This window comes from Betta splendens, chromosome 11, assembly GCF_900634795.4.
Source record: "Betta splendens chromosome 11, fBetSpl5.4, whole genome shotgun sequence".
Lineage (NCBI taxonomy): Eukaryota > Metazoa > Chordata > Actinopteri > Anabantiformes > Osphronemidae > Betta > Betta splendens.
In genome coordinates this window covers 13,392,760-13,408,819 of record NC_040891.2, presented here as the reverse complement: position 1 = coordinate 13,408,819, position 16,060 = coordinate 13,392,760, and the positions used below count along the sequence as shown (strand labels likewise).

Here is a 16,060-nt window from a genome sequence, read left to right as displayed (position 1 = left end):
CATTTTTTTAAATGCTGAAAGTTTGATGATGAGGCTGAAGCACAAGAATAGTGACTGGGCAGATTTACATGCAATATTAATTAGGACAGTTCGTGATGTGAGTTAGCGAGAGCCGTGACGCAGACACGGGATGATTGGTCGAATCGGATGTGCAATTCTTGATATGGATCAACATACTGACACAAGGAATGTTCACAAGAACAGACAGCAAACAAATCACTGGTTAGTGTGGAATTGTGTTTAGTCACTGAATGAGTGGTTTAACATTTGGTGGAAATGTCATCAGACTGAAGACTGAGAGGAACAGCTTAGTTTGTTCATTTGGTGCATAAGTACAGTACAGTAGTAATAAAGTACATTTTTATAGACAACTGAGTAAACACAAACTAAACAATGTGTGATATGTGTTCGTTCCCTGACCCACAGGTCTGCAGCTGTGTTTTCCCACCACATTCCTGCTGCAGCCTTATTCAGCTGATTCAGTGGCACCAAGTCAGCGTCGTGGATGGGAACCAGGACACCTGAGGAGGTGAGGGATTGAGATCACCCAGTCTGTACACTAGGTCACCCTGTGCGCAGCCCTGGCTCACCGCTTACTATCTTTAACCTGATTAGCGGCAGGTGGAGAACAACCTGAGAGGAGTGGGTGTGAGTCGGTTCAGCTTCACCGTAGAGGTCGGGGAGTTTGGTTCCCATCATGATCCAGTGCAGGGAGGACTCATGTCTATCTTTATCTGAGGTCACTGGTTACATATGGGTGGAGGTGAAGGGCCGCATCCTACACAGTCAGTGGCGTATAAATAGGAACAGGCAGTGAGTGTGAGTCGTCTTAAGGACCGACATGACGTGTTGGTGTTTATTTTTAAATGTGAGATGACAGTAAAGAGCTGGGCTTTCTGTATGTGACATACTTTCTTTCTCCATATTGCATGTGAAATGGGCTGGTAGGTTCAGAGGGTGAAGGGCATTTACCAGCAAGCACAAGAGCCTGTGTGTTTTCACTTTCAGTTATCGGTGCTGCTTCACACACAAACAGACCCTCGGAGCCACTGGCGATACGCGCTCAGAGGTTCCAGATAAGACGGCAGCACTTCAAACCCTCTGGTCTCTTCCACGGCACAACGAGCTTCCTCTGAAGAGCAGCGGTGACGAAAGTCTTATTAAGTGAGGTCAAGTGATTAGCAGAGAGCACGGGCATGCACAGAGCGCTCACTGGATGGAATAATGGACCAGAGGATGGAAAGTTGACTGTGCCACTGCACTTCTAGAGCAGTGACAGTCCAACGTCTGCTGGGAATGGGGACACAGCACTTTACTCAGACTATAGTAGAGCAGTCCGGCCCGTCCACCCCCAAGGACTTCGCCTGATGGAAAAAAATTAATTTAAAGACGGCCCACCCGTCCCCACATGCTTTTATATTTCATATTCTCAGATGTCCCTGCTTCTTAGACATTAATGACGTATTACATCACACTAAAAGATTAAACCCTTAATGCCAGTTTGCATTGAATAACTGACTTTTAATCTCTGTTCTTAAATGTCATCTTCCTTTTTCTGGTGATTGACGGGTGTGTGTCCATTTAAGCAGTGCTGCCAACCAGTGAGTGTGATGAGTTGACGTGTCATCATTTATAGATGATCTGTGCTGGAGGGGTTACACAACCACTCCTGAAGGCTTATCTCACTACTGGGAGAGTCAGGGATGTGGTGTGATACTGGGGAGAGGATGTCTGTGGGAGGTGTCATTTGAGTCATTTCCATACAGTGCAAACATACATCAATCGTTCAAGTAGAGACATGACATTAACCTCATTTCCTCGGGGTCACAGGGGACAGCAGCTGCCGTGCAAACTGATGTTTTACACAAATACCAGTAGAGAAAAGCAGAAACAAAAGCAAGGAGATGGTTGTATAAACTTACTCAGCCTCCTGTGAAAATTGTGTTTACATTCAACATGACTTCACATCTTACAATTAGCATACATAAACCTGAAGTTTGACAAAAACCAGACACATGAATCAGCTGAGTAGTTAAAAGTACTCAAGACTGAACTGTGAATGTTAATAAACATAAGTATTCACAGCAGCTGATTGTGGGACAGATGCAGCAGATGTGACCAACACGCTCTCCTCCCACAGACTCTCTCTGAGTCCCTCAGGTTTTGGTGACTTTGGCTCATTTACATTCATGGAAAAACAGTCCAGTTTGGTTGGTTTTGACACAAAGACAATGTTTGAGTTGGCCACGAAACCTGTGCTTCAGACTTTTACAAAAGGAAAACGATCACTTCCTGAAGATGGATTAAAAACATGTGCTTCCTGGAACAGACCTGGTTGTAACCAAGGCTTTGTACCCAGTTTCAGGAAGAACTCGCATGTTGCCTCACACTGGGCCCAACCTGTCCGTTACTCAACAGGCCGGAGCCTCCAGTATATGACCGAATGTAAAGAGCTTCAACTGTTTAAAGTATGTTTAAGTAAACAGGTGTGTACTCTGAAACTCACCTGTTGAATCAGAGCTTCTGGAATTTAAACAGTTTCGTCACGACTCGCACTGATTGTCGTGTCTGTTCTGTGTTCTCATCTCGGCCTCCGTCCTCTTCGTTTACTCTGGAGGAACAGCCTGGAGGCTGCTTGGTCCTCACAGAAGCTGCAGCTCTGACAGAACCACTGCTTAACAGACTTAACAGTGAGCTGCTGAAATAACTGGTGTTGAGCTCATGTGCACATTTTTGTTATTTCCCTTTAATAGATCACAATTACTGGCCGACTAAGTGCATTAGTGCTGCAATAATTTTGCATCTGGCTTGAGTTCATAGAGGAGACTGTGCATCTGGTATGATGCCGTAAGAGGTGAATCCTCACGTCCCTGTTATTCCTTTTGTTAAATTGGGCTTTTATCTATTTATGTAATGCACTGAATGAGTCTGCTGGTTCAGCCTCTGCTTTGATGGCAGCGCCACATGCACACAGCCAATAGGATGTAGAACCCACGCTGCCAAGAATCAATGTTGGCTCGTCGCTGCTGTGTCACCCTGCGGAGTGTTCTAATCCAGAAGAACAGCAGCTAGGCAGGGATGGATTACATGACGTCACTGCCGCCGGGTGTCCAGGACGATGACATCGACCTGGAGCTGTGACTCTAATATTGATGAGCCTGTGTGCTGTGATGTGGGTGAGACCCGCAGGATGAGGAACTGGGAGCAGGTGCAGTCCAGAAGCAGCTACTGCTGGTGACGGGTCACTGCACATTTCATGAGAAAGATGACTGGAACATTTACATAATGTGTTTGAGTCCATATCCAAACACACAGATCTTAGTCAGTCCAGGCCGACTAAAACCTCAATCTGCTTTACTTTCAATATTCTGGTTAGATGAAAAAAAAGTTTATCATAGATTGATGGTAATTAATCTGTCAGGTAGTTTTAAAATGTCAGACGGAGATAACATTTAAGGACATTGCGGTCTATTATTGTTAAATCCTACTACTGCTGCTCTGTCTGCTTGCAGCTGGCTGCACTATTTATAGATTAATATAGTTTTAATCCTGTTTTTATTAACTTCCTTCTGACTCGTGGCAAAGGTCGGATGTAGAAACAGGTTTGAAGCTCATGTGTTTTGACTGCGTTCCTCTCTCTTGTTAGTGCTGGACTTAGTTATGTAATAAGAGGCTCCAAAGAAAGAAGCAGGCGGGGGAGACGGTCTCTGACCTGCAGCTGCAGCCGCTGTGGGAGGATCAGCTGTTGTCGGCTGCCAGACTCTGTTTTTGTCTTTAGCACCCAAACATGCATTTAAATAATTGTAGTTCGTGCCGAGACAAACAGTGAAAACAGACATAAAATGAGTAATCCTTCTGGATTAAAGCTCCATGTTTATCAGTGCATCCACGAAAAATCAAAGTAACATTTTGCATCATATGATCAATTTTGCTCAGCACTGTAGGACTAAGGTCAGTCTGAAATGTTTTTATCCACCACAGAAATACGTTGAGAAATTCTCCAAACCAGGAAGCAGTGTTCTCATAAACAAAGTCAAATCCAAACACCCACATTAATGAGACGGTGACTTTCATTGTAGTTAAAACAGTCACGCATCAGAGTTGACAGGCGTTGCAGCACACAGCACACGACCCACACAGCAACACGTTCAGGTTAAAGAACTGGAGCAATGACTGAATGAGGGACGACGTTTGTTGTGACCACAGAGTTCCAGCCAGTCGACTCTGACGAGACAAACACAGTGGAGTAGATTCAATTTCTGTCTTTGTGGATCAAAATAGCTGCTTTCCTGCTGTGTGCAGCTTCACATCTTACGCAGAGCTATGAGACTATTTCCACACAGTAAAGTTCTGTCCTGATGCAGAGATGCAGAACTCTCTATTTCTTCCATCCACTCTGCACTGGATGCTCAGCTGAGCTCTGATAAAAGCAGTCAGCATGAAGTGAACAAAGATCTGAGAGTACCTGACATTTTGAACGGCTTACATAAACTCTACGATTTGCTTTTGAGAGGACGTTGGAGAGCAGTAACAATTAACAAATGTGGGCTTGTGCGTTAGTCATCTCTTCAAAGTGCATGCTGGGAGAGCGGAGCCTGCTCCTCTTTAGTCAGAGCTGCAGTGTTTAGTGGTGTTCGTTCATTATTCACAGGGGAAAAGTGCTCAGCTGCCCAGATCTCAGGTCATGCGTATCGGTGTCTCCCTGACCTCCATCTTCCCAGTTCGTCTTCTGACTGCACAGAAGCCGCGAAGCTGGGCCCAGATGCCAGATTCTGAAATCAAAGAATGGGTACTAGTTAGAAAAATGCCAGTGGAGGTGCACATGGGCTGATATTCAGGCCTTCCAAGGAAATGAGGCGAGAGGTGACGTAAATGTAAAAATAACTTGCATCCGCAGATGCTGGATGTAGTATTAACAAACAAAGCAGGTGAACCTTGTGTGGTATGTAAAGAAGCTGGAGGCAGTCGCGCTGCAGAGGCACTGCTTGTTTGAATACATTGCACATTCAGGATATGACTTGTTCAAACACTGGACTGGAGTCCTGACCTACTTTCCATCTTGTCATGTTACATTAGTGGGACCGTGGATCAGGCATTCGTGTCATAAACCTCAAAGACTACTTTTAACTTCCTAAAAGTTCGCCGGGCTCGTCCTGCACTCAGTCAAAGCATACAAATAATGGAAGGCACAACAATCATGATCCAAAAGGAGACGTCAGTCTGCTTTTCTTCACTTTAAAGTAATACACGCTTCTGCTTCCAGAATGGACAGATCAAAAGCTTAACTGGTTTGTAGTATGAGGATTAAGTGTTCTGTTCATTCCTTCTTTGAAATTGAAAGACGTGTGTGTTCAGATATGTGTGTCAGGGTTTCTGAAGGGGTTGTTTGCATAACTGAGAGGCCTTATTTCAGATGCAAAATGCCATTATGTAAGGCTATAACTCTTGTATAACAATATTCAAATTCAGCTGCACTAATTCAGAAAAGCAAATAAAGGCAGAGTTCACCTTATGATTCAGGTTTTTATTTCACATCAGTCAACAAACACTAGAACAAAGCTTATGTCTGCGCACAAAAGACTGTAAAAATACAATGAAGGGGACTGAACAAAGCCATTGAAGTGCTAAGTGGTCTGGAACAAATATCCCACGCGAATGGAACAGTCAGAGATACGAAGACGTCACTGTCGGTCTCTGCAGCTCTTTGTAGTGACGTCGGTCGTCTCATGTTACTGTCGCTGTGAAGTCTCCTTTTGTACTGTAGCTCACCAGTGAGCCCAGTATGAGCCAGGCTGCTACCAGTGGTTTGACTGGTCCCTTCACCCGAGGCGGTCCTTGTTTTGTGTAGTGAACGGGGCTGATCTTCCCTCATTCAAAGCCTCTACCCGTCAGCTGGACCCATTACATGATCCGTCTGTGTCCTTCTGTCTGACCTCGCGGTGACTTTGCCGAGTGTGACCCAAGTTGTGGACCCGACGGGCGCGCCGCCAGCGGCTCTGCCTCAGCCAGCTGTGACGGAAATTTCCCCACCAGATAACGTGGAGATTAATAATTCCATGATGTGGTTTGCAGGTCGTCGCACGTCTTAATTCAAAGGCAAAGACGAGTGCATGAACTGCTTCCAGCAGGTTTATTTTAGAAAGTCAGTTCAACTCCTGCTCCTTTTCACTGACTTCAGGATTTATTCTGCTGATTGGAGTTGAGGCCTGGAAACTGCTGTGTCAGTGGAAGACGTGTTGCTGCTGCTGAGTCCAGGAAAGCTTCAGCTACAGTGATGGAGGATCTGCTGTTTGCTGGTCTGAACACCTGGCTGGAAATGAAAACTGTGGAATATTATCAGAATAGCAGGATGTGATCATGCAGCTCAGTCATCCTAACCATGAAATCGCACTTTGTCCTGATTACGTTTGTTATTTAATTTGTCCCTCTGTCCCGGCTTTCAGTCACTCTTCATCTGCGACTGACGTCATTTGGCTCGATTGCCACTCTTACTTTTACATAAACCGAGGCCGGAGAAGCAGAGGAAAACAAATCCTTGTGAAAGACGAAAGCTCTTTAGCTCATTCCAGCTGCGTGGACGCGCGGCCGTCGGCCCACTCGACCTCGGACGCTGTGTCACTCGACCCGAGGATCCACAGCAGTGAATGAAGCGGCTTCTTATCGCGTCTTTATCTTCTCATGTAGAAAACGTTTGGGTTGTGGGTGATGCTGTGCTCAGAGGACGGTGTTGTGTAACAGTCAGCCTTTTGTTCACCAAGGCGCTCTGTATCTGGGTTAATGCTGCTGTGGTTGGATGGACAAACAGCCCAAAGTCCTGCAGCCTGAAGGAGGAGGTGGGATCTAATCACCGATGACCTTGACTCGACCTTTAAACACTTGTTCTTAATGAAGCATTTAGCATTCAGCAGTGAAATGTGAGTGACTGCATTTAGCATAAATTTAAAGTGTAACAAGGTTGTGTATGAAATGTTGTGATTAGCTCTGGCCTCGTCTTTTTGCATCTCTCACTCATTTGAATCCATCGCAGAGTTTTGTAACAGAGGCTTAAACCCAGAAAGTCATTTTTTAAACACACACGTCATGAAACACCAGATGGACAATTGGAGTTAAAAGCACTGCTGAGGTCGAGACACGTGTGCACATGACGCCAGTACGTTAATGTGGCAGCCATCAGATTTTTGATGAATGAATGGGAACAGACTGAAGTAGTGCTGCTGCTGCTGTCTTCGTTGTTTACTCTGCTTTTTGTCTATTCATGGGTCATTGTTCACATGTGCCGTCATCTCTCTGACCACAACTAGTCAACTAATGCAACACGAGCACGGGTGACGTGTTCGATGCATAAATCACTGTTCGACACTAGCGCAGGATGATCTGTTGAGCCGTCTTGGGACTTCTGCCTCACATGGTGGATGTTTCACACCGTCCACTTTCAGCCGTCACCTCATCTACAGACTCGTCACCTCCAGCACGGGCGATGAGCTCGCTTCACATCCTCTGATTCTGCTCTGGGAGGCTGCTTTCATTGGACGCTGTCTGTGCTGAGGGTGAGAGGTGTGACTCACAGCTTTGTGTTGTACCTGTTAAGTGTGTGTTGTACGGGTTCGATCCAAGCTGGTTTTCACTGCTCTATAACATGTAATTGGGCCACAAATGAAGGGCATCATGGTTTCTCCTGTAGCTTTGTGAAGGCTTTGCCCTGAGACTGAGAGTGGGTAATTTGTCCAAGCCAAAACCTGACGTCAGCATTTTAAAATCCGTCCCCAGGCCCTGCTTCCTTTCACCGTCAGTGGTTTTACACTGCCCATCTGTTTGTTTACCAAATGTTCTCAGACCACAGCAGGGTCAGTGATGTGTTACTGTGCTTTACGCCTTCCTCACATTACAGACTTAGCTAACGTTTGAGTGACAGCAGAGTTGGAGACGCCTCGGCGTCGGTGCTTTGTGCTGTGGAGCCTCTGCTCCAGTTTGACACACTCCAGACGCTGAAACTCAAAGACGGCATCTTGGGCTGAACTGCTTGATGAACTCATTGCTTTGCTGCAGCGTCGCGGCCGGAGCGGAGGGCGTTTCACTGCCGTCCTTATGTAACCGTTCCAATGGAGTAATTCAATCATCTGCGCTCTGTGTAATATCGTGGAGCAAATGCTGTGACATGGCTCCCAGTCTAAAGCGGCTGCTAAGTGTGGGCTCAGGTTTCTGTAGCCACTGTCACTCTCTTGATGTGTGAAGGAGTGTGATGTTTAAACAAACAACACGTCTCCCACGTTGAGTTTGGAACGTCGCCGTGGAAGACACACACACAGGCTGCTGGCCACCACACAATATTTATGATTTATACTTGATGTGAGCACTTAAAGTGGGATTAGATGCTGTTCCCTCACAAGGTCACGGACGAAGGGGAGTGAAAATGGAAACAGGAGGTTGAGTTAATCACAGCACTGTCGTCCAGACAATATTACGCAACTGCTTCACGTTTGTCCTTCAGTCACAGCGCGGGGTCATGGGAGACGGCAGGAATGTTTGATTGGTTGTTTGGACACAAAAGCAAAGCCTCCGATTTCTTCCTCGTGGAGAAATGTCATTGTTTTTGTGCCGAGAAGTGTTTTTGCAAATCCGCAGGGATTCCTCAGAACAAAGCCAAGTTTGTGCAGGCGTCGCTGGCGCCCCACGCTGCGTCTCTGGCCACTGAAGGAGGAATTTTCCATGCGTGCCTCCCCCCGGAGAGAGGCGCTTCTCCCCCTATTGTTTCATAGACACAGGTGGAAGTGGGTCACTGCCGTGCGTGTGACAGCGCTGTCGTCCCCAAAACACTGACGCGTCTGCGGAAGAACGGTGCACGTGGACGGCGTCGGGAACGACCGCGAATGCGGGAGGTTTCATATCAGGCCAGGAACATGTCGCGTCCTCTCACATCTGAAACACGGGCACCATGAGTAAATGGACCGTCCTGCTGTCAGGGTTTTGTCCTTGCCTTACATTAGGAGGCGCCTGATTTAGACACGCAGGCCTCCGCCCTCTCATTTACAGTGATCGGCCTATAAATGCTGCTTAAAAATAGCAGCGTGTCATCATTTGACGTAAGGTATCGCACAGCGGAACCCGAAGCATGTGGGGACGCACAGAGCATGTGTTCACTGCTTCCAGGCGTCTCTCCACTCTTTGCTTATATATTAGAAATAGCACCTGTCAGTTACGTGCTGTGCTGGTATTAAACCCAGCAAGTGCCACTGAATAGTGCCAGATTCGCAGCACAGGCGTAATCCTCTTAAACATATGCCGCTCCAATCTAAGGTCATTTACCGGCCTGATCTGAGCTGAATGACTGATTTCACAGGGGCCTTGCTCCAAACGCAACTCGATCGAAAAACAACAGTAGAAGTGCTGTGTGTCATGTTCCTACACAGACAGGACGCCTGTTTACAGTTTTGTGTCTGAGGAAAAAAGGCCAGAGTTTGGATTTATTTTTATACAAACCAAAGCCGAATAAGCTGACGCAGACAGACAAGGGCTCGTCTCCATACCTGCCACAAAACAAAACATGCAATACACATAAATGCACCATTTTTAAACATTTTACTGTTCAAAACCCAACCACCAGTGTGGTCTCACGGGAGATCCTGGAATTTGGTGGTTTGTTTTTTTATCCTGACAACTAGTGTGATTGTAAAACGTTGTATTTGCATGTGTTGTATGCGTGTTGTCATTACATTTAATACATTTGCAGAAAAATTAAAACTTTTTAAATGTTTGTGTGCATTAAAGTTGCCAAATTGGATGTAATCACATATCAATCTGTATTTGTATTGGCACAGAGTAAAAATGCATAAACACTGTCTACAAACAGAATCAATAAAAGATGTGGTAACGACGTAAGCAGCGGCAGTAGAGTATTATCAGAAGCATTAGCTCATGTTTAATTCATCATCCTCCAAACTCAGCTCAGCTTCTAAAGGCTGCAGCTGTAAACATATTCATTCATAGCTGAGTCTGAGGACTTGCAAACTGTTTACTGACACCAGGAAGTCAATAAACTGTGGATTCAGGAAGTGTGTCGCACGCTGTCCCACCTCTGTGCACGTCCCAGTAAAAGGAACAAATGAGGTTCCACAGAACGCACTTGGCTTTTAATAAACCTTACATGAGCATCGGCAGTGACCTCAAAAACAGCAGCTTTTCCAGTGCAGCCGGTGGAGGACGTGAAGACACGGGTGGCTCCCTGAAAGCAGCTGCTTCATTAACCAGATCACAGATCAAAGGCAGCACCGAGGGCCTGCGCCTGATGCTGCATAGCCTTTGAAGTGAGCCGTGTGCACTTTCAGTCTGGGATGAAGTCGCCTGGAACACCAGCACCTCATCTTCTTGGTTTAGCCTCTAACGCTGGCCTGGAGTCAGCCTGATGCAGCCGGACCTGTGTAACTGTCCTGAATCCAAGAAGACGCCAAACTTAGCTCAGACACTACCGTCGACATGTTATCCAGTGATGCCAGAAGTGTGAAATGCCACAGCCTGGGCACAGAGCGCTGCAGGTGCCCAGCTCTAGCGTGTAAACATATTAAATTATAGCAGAGTCCGCGCAGACGGGGCCTGTTTACATGAGCAGCCGGACCGCTTCTCTCACTTTGTCGTTTTGCGACAAGCTGTAAAAGGATTCAGTGTAAATAAGGCATGTCTTTTCCCCAGCAGCGCAAAATGTTCCAGCTGAGACCGACGTGACCGTGAAGTTCAGTCAAGTTCAGGAGGCGACTGTTTCCCGTACAGGGTGGTAGTCAGATGTTAGACAGCATGATTGATATCAGTTGATATCTGTGGTTGATATTTGTTAGGAAGCCTATGTTGTTGCTCCAGGTGATGAAGTGTCTGACCTGTCACCTGTCTGTTTCTAGATGAGCTTCACGCAGACTGGAACCCGGTGCCCGCAGGAGGTCTTTCCGCCAGTTGGGTCATGAGGGCGAGTGGGGAGAGTCGCTGAGCTGAATCATGCGAGTTGGAGCCTGATCGCCGGAGCAGACAGCGGCTTATGTTACAGAGTCATATGACAGGGGTCACGACCCACAGAGGTATGTGCCTGCAGTTCAACCAGCATTCCAGTATCTGGTGTCCACATACAGTATGCTGAGTTAATGCTACCTGAGCTCCTGCTTGTTCTGCCTTCAACACCGAGCAACAGCAAAACATGAGAACAGTCCAACATTCCTGCACCGACTCACATGAGTAGAATTAGGCTAATATCCTATGAGCGAGTTACGTAATTCTGCGTTGATGCTACAGGCGCCCAGCTCCAAACCTTCATTTGATTTTCTTTATTTACTCTAAAACAGATCCATGCGGCCACTAAGACGGCGGAAATGAACTGGGTTAAATGTAGAGAGTCAATTTCCTTTGGCTTAATGTTGGATGAGCAAAATGTAGTTAATCTGCCCCTGGAGACTGTTTTGAAGGAGGCACTTGCACAGCGTTACATAAAAGCTTTATTAGTTGACCTTTAGACCTCGTCTGAACAACAGGACAATGGCATTCAGTGCACACATTCATGGCCTCCTGAGGATGAACCTTAGCGTCAAAACCTACAACCAGTATTGCTGCTTTTGACCTCAGCTGTAGTTCACACACTTCACTAAACACTACGCTAACAAAGGACAATATTAATATATTATAGTCCAAGAAAAAGTTAGTTGATTCATTTATGTGGGGAATCATCAAACAGATTTCCCTGAGACTACTTTAACGAAACCTTTTTAAATACTGTAAAAACTGAAAGAAACAATATTTTCTATTTATTAGCGCTGCAAATCAGTTTTCACAGAAACCTGCTATAAATAGTGGGCTATGACATCATTTGCCTGATGTTACAAGTGGATCAACAGCTGGTAGTGGGCCTTGGCTGGATTATACATCTGTGTGCATAATTGAGATTATCTGAGAAATGATTCTGCACAATAATCCCAGGAGACGAAACCGTCATTGAGAAAACGCACGCATGTCCCATTACTACACAGCTTGGACGGCTGCTGTGCAGGCAGCCCGAAATAGTGCAGGGAGGGATTAAACGGGCGCGTTTAATCCAAGTCCATGAATGAATGAGCTGATGAATGGATGAAGATGAGCACGGATGAGAGGAGGACAATATGACACGGAGTAGTCCTGACAGGCAGAAAAAAACCAGGACACCAAGAGAAAGCAGAAATATTCACTTCTCATGCACATTTTAAATGAGAGGTCATGATACAGTGAACTGAGATACAATGAAATGAAAATACAAATGAAAACATCTGTTAGTAACAAACTTCAGAGAAAACGTCCTTCACTAACTAGTGTTCAGTATAAATATGAGCATGAGCATGTTGAGTTTTGTATCTGTGAACGCTGCTGCATCTGTCACCTAAACAACAGCTGGAGGAGCAGAGCAACAAACAAGTGGAAATGAGATTTTAAAAAGTCCCAGACGCAGACTTTAGGCGATTAAAGCTCTGATTTGTCCCAAGTGGACTCAGTAAACTGACACGCGCTGTACTGATGGTGACGAATTTGAAATTGCAGCCGAACTGAATGGCTGAGTGCAAAAGGAGCTGAGGCTGCTGGAGGAGGAGCCTCCGGGCCCCGGCTGTGTTCGTAACAATGGGTGACAGTCTCTCTGGGCCCAGCGTGGCGTTTCGTGAGCTGAGCATTTCCCAGCAGCATCGAAGATTCGCCTCCTGCAGATATGTTCTTTCCTGGATTTGGCTCGAGTGCGACTGACTAATTATAGCAGCCCCCTGCCAGGACGCTTCAGACATCTGGCGAAATGTGCGTTAGTTGCTCCAGTGTCAGCGCCGGCTGAGCAAAGTTCACTTGGAGGCAACTCATTGTTTTTGTTATTTAGTCTGAGCTCTCTGCTGCTTTTAGTTAACTTCAGGTTAACTGTGCAGAGTTGAATCTAGTTTCATGTCCTGTTTCTCTGCCTATGAACGAATCCAGTCAATGAGAATGTCAGTATAAAACTAAGTAGTGATTTGCACAGTGTCACAGTGATTGTTACTGATGTGGAAGCAGAGAAGGGAACAAAAAGGCCTTTAATTCAGCAAAGATTAGCAGAGGATCCTGTTGGATCTGAGCTACAGATAATAGACTTAAATACGACTCCCTGCAGCCGTGTCTCTCTCAACATGAAGCCCACCCATGTGGAAACCTGTCAGAGGTTCTCTGAGCATCATATGTTAAATGACCTCTTTTATTACTGATGGTCAGAAAGGTTTGTAAGGGTTTTATTTGTAATCTTCATCTCAGAAACGAGCCAGCAACCTTCACCAGTGTGGCTCCTACCATCACAATGTTAATGGAATGCTGCTTGTGTGTGTAGGTGTCAGACTGCACACAAACACAGTATCTGTAGGAGGGGGGCTGCAAAATGTCAGACTGTGGCGCCAGGCTGTTCACCTGCTGTGGTCCCTGTGTTTGACCTTTTAGTTAGTTACTGTGAAAGTCAAACAGGACTGAGGTGACCTGTCAATTATACAGACTGATAATAAAACTTAAAAGGAGGTGGAGGGTGTAAATTCATTATGAAATGATTTTAGAAGCAATAAGCATTTCTTCAAATAAACACAAATAGTCACTAATGTTGTCCTGAGTTTTGCTGTACTGGAAGTTACATTTCTAACCAAGCTACTACTAAGTACTAACTCCAGACACTTTTAGGCAAAGAGGGAAAAGTCATTAAGATAATTAGATGAAGTCAGTGACGCGTGCAGACATGTGGGGGCTGCTGAAAACATCCGCCCCCCCTTCACACAACGCTCCTCAGAACGCGTGTAAAAGGATTAAATGCATCAGAGGGAAAAAGATCAGTGTCGCCATTAGCCTGTGTTAATGGATTTTACTGGACGAGCCCCCGTCTAGATTAACAGGAAGCTCCTGCCTCGGCACCGATAAACTGTGGAGATCTGAACAACACCCACAGGTGGTCGAGGGACGGACGACCCATTATGAGGGGCAGCGGCGGATCAGCGCGTTCTGTCCCTTAGATCTGACCTGGTGTCAGGCTGCTCGACCCCCTCCCTCAGTCTGCCTCCTCACATCCACTTCACAATTACCGAGCCGTCTGTGTACGAACCGCTGCAGCAAGGTCCATCTGATTCATGGGCGTGCGTCTGCATGTGTGAAGCCTAGGTCCAAAATCCCATTTTAATTGATTTTAATAGGACTTTAATAGAATGATTTAATTGGACCTAATAAATCCGGAGAGTTGTTGCTGCAGTTGGATGCTTTTTGGTGTTTACTCTCTTGTTCATGTGCTTAGTTACATCAATTACGTCATTTGTACTTTCGCATGCTCTGCCAACATTTACCATTGCGTTGCTGTTACTTTGCATGTGGGACAATGTGTGTCTCCATGTGGTGTTTGAGCAGCTGAAGAATGAAATGTTCATGCATAGCTGATGTGAGCTTAAAAGCAAATGTGTCCCCATAGTAGTCTGTAATCTATAAATATTTGCGCTTAACGTCATGGAAATCCGTCTCAGGGTAGGACAACATCCGCGGGTCACTGCTGCTACAGTAGCGAGGCTAACGTTTTATCGAGTGGATGCCGCGCTTCTGTGTCTAAGTGCTTTTCCACCGGTTTGATCCTCGTGTTCCCACGTTATGGATCCGATTAAGTGTGTCAACTGCATGTGACCCAGGATGTTTCCACCAGCTCAGACCCGGTTCTCCCTCTGTCTGTATCTCACCCATGTTCTCTGCATGTCAAACACGCTGCTGTTGTGAACCCTAGGAACTTTATGTCCTGTTTTTAAAAGACCAAATCAGTCATTATGTCCGATGGGAAGGAATCTGTTGTGAAGCAAGTTTGAGTCATCTACAGTGTAACATCTGCTCTGATCATGGAACTATTTTTACTGTATCATTTGTGGTGTTATGAAACATTTGTTTTGTTCCCTCCAGAACAAAACGTTTTGACCCAGCGGCTCCGCAAACAGCCTAAGTACTGCAGGGCTGGGTTGGAAGGTTGTGAAAGCCAGGGAGCGAGCAGAAGCCGGTTTGAGGCGCCCTGTGAGTCACGCTCATCAGGAAATCAAGGCTTGCATGTGCAGCGATATGAGAATCCTGACTCGAACAAGACACGGGCTGCGTGTTCACCCATGATGTGGTTTCCCAGAACAGGACACAGGACGGCTGTAACACTGCAGCCTGGAGAAGCCCTGTCATGTGATAAGGATGTCTCTTCCCTAAATACCCCGACTTAAACCTTCCACTGTGCCACGCAGAGAGGAGGCAGAGGGGGGTCAGGGTGAGGAACGGGGGGAGGAGGAGGCGTCGCGAGGAGGAGGGTGGGAGACGGAGGAGAAGCTGAGTCAGAGTCGCAGAGAGAACATCCCGCGTCGGGTTGTGTGGTGTTAAGACGCTGACTCAGGCGATCCATCTACTGGGTTCCACCCATGCAGGGCTCCGTCTGTGCTGCTGCTAACGGCTGATGGCCATTTGTGCTGTTTGGTTCTAGAGAACCCTGGCGTGTTGGGCCCGTGTTTACAGAAGCACGTTGTACAGAACCATGCGAACGTTCAGGAAGTGATGCAACAGGAGATCATATCAAGGAATGAAGCATTTCACTGTATTTCCACACGCAGCGATCAGGTGAAGAGGATTATGTGCACAACAAACCCTCGAGTCTGAATCAAACCTCACTTTATTCTCAAACGACACTTTTAACAAAGCCTCTCATGCTGTTGTGTGGTTTCACAAGAGCAGCCAGGAGCCGGGGAATCAGCCGGAGCCTCGGCTGCTGCACAAGTCAGTAGAAACCACAACCGGAGCAGATCCGAGGATTACCAGGCGTGGGACCAACTCGCTTTCACTCTGAAACGGACCCGTCCGGCTTGTCACACCCGGGGCTTAAACCGATTCTGAATGTGAATTTAATGAACTCCCACACATGCATTCAAATGGCTTGAGGTCTGTGGGGTGAACAAGAAACTTGTGACCAGCATTCTCTGCCATATGGAACCAAGGGCCGATGGAAAAGCTCCACTGTTCTTTAAGCACTGGCTTCAGCATCTCCTGGAGTGGTGGTCAGCTGACACAC

The 16,060-nt window shown here is 46.4% G+C and overlaps 1 protein-coding gene across 1 annotated transcript in view; it reads left to right on the top strand.

Moving 5' to 3' along the window:
* LOC114865226 (uncharacterized) overlaps positions 1–16,060 on the top strand; it is a 31,918-nt gene that overhangs the window by 9,508 nt on the left and 6,350 nt on the right. The window contains exons 2-3 of the mRNA XM_029166174.3: positions 427–529; positions 10,887–11,060. The gene's annotated coding sequence lies outside the window, so the exon portion shown is untranslated. The remainder of the gene's footprint in view (positions 1–426; positions 530–10,886; positions 11,061–16,060) is intronic.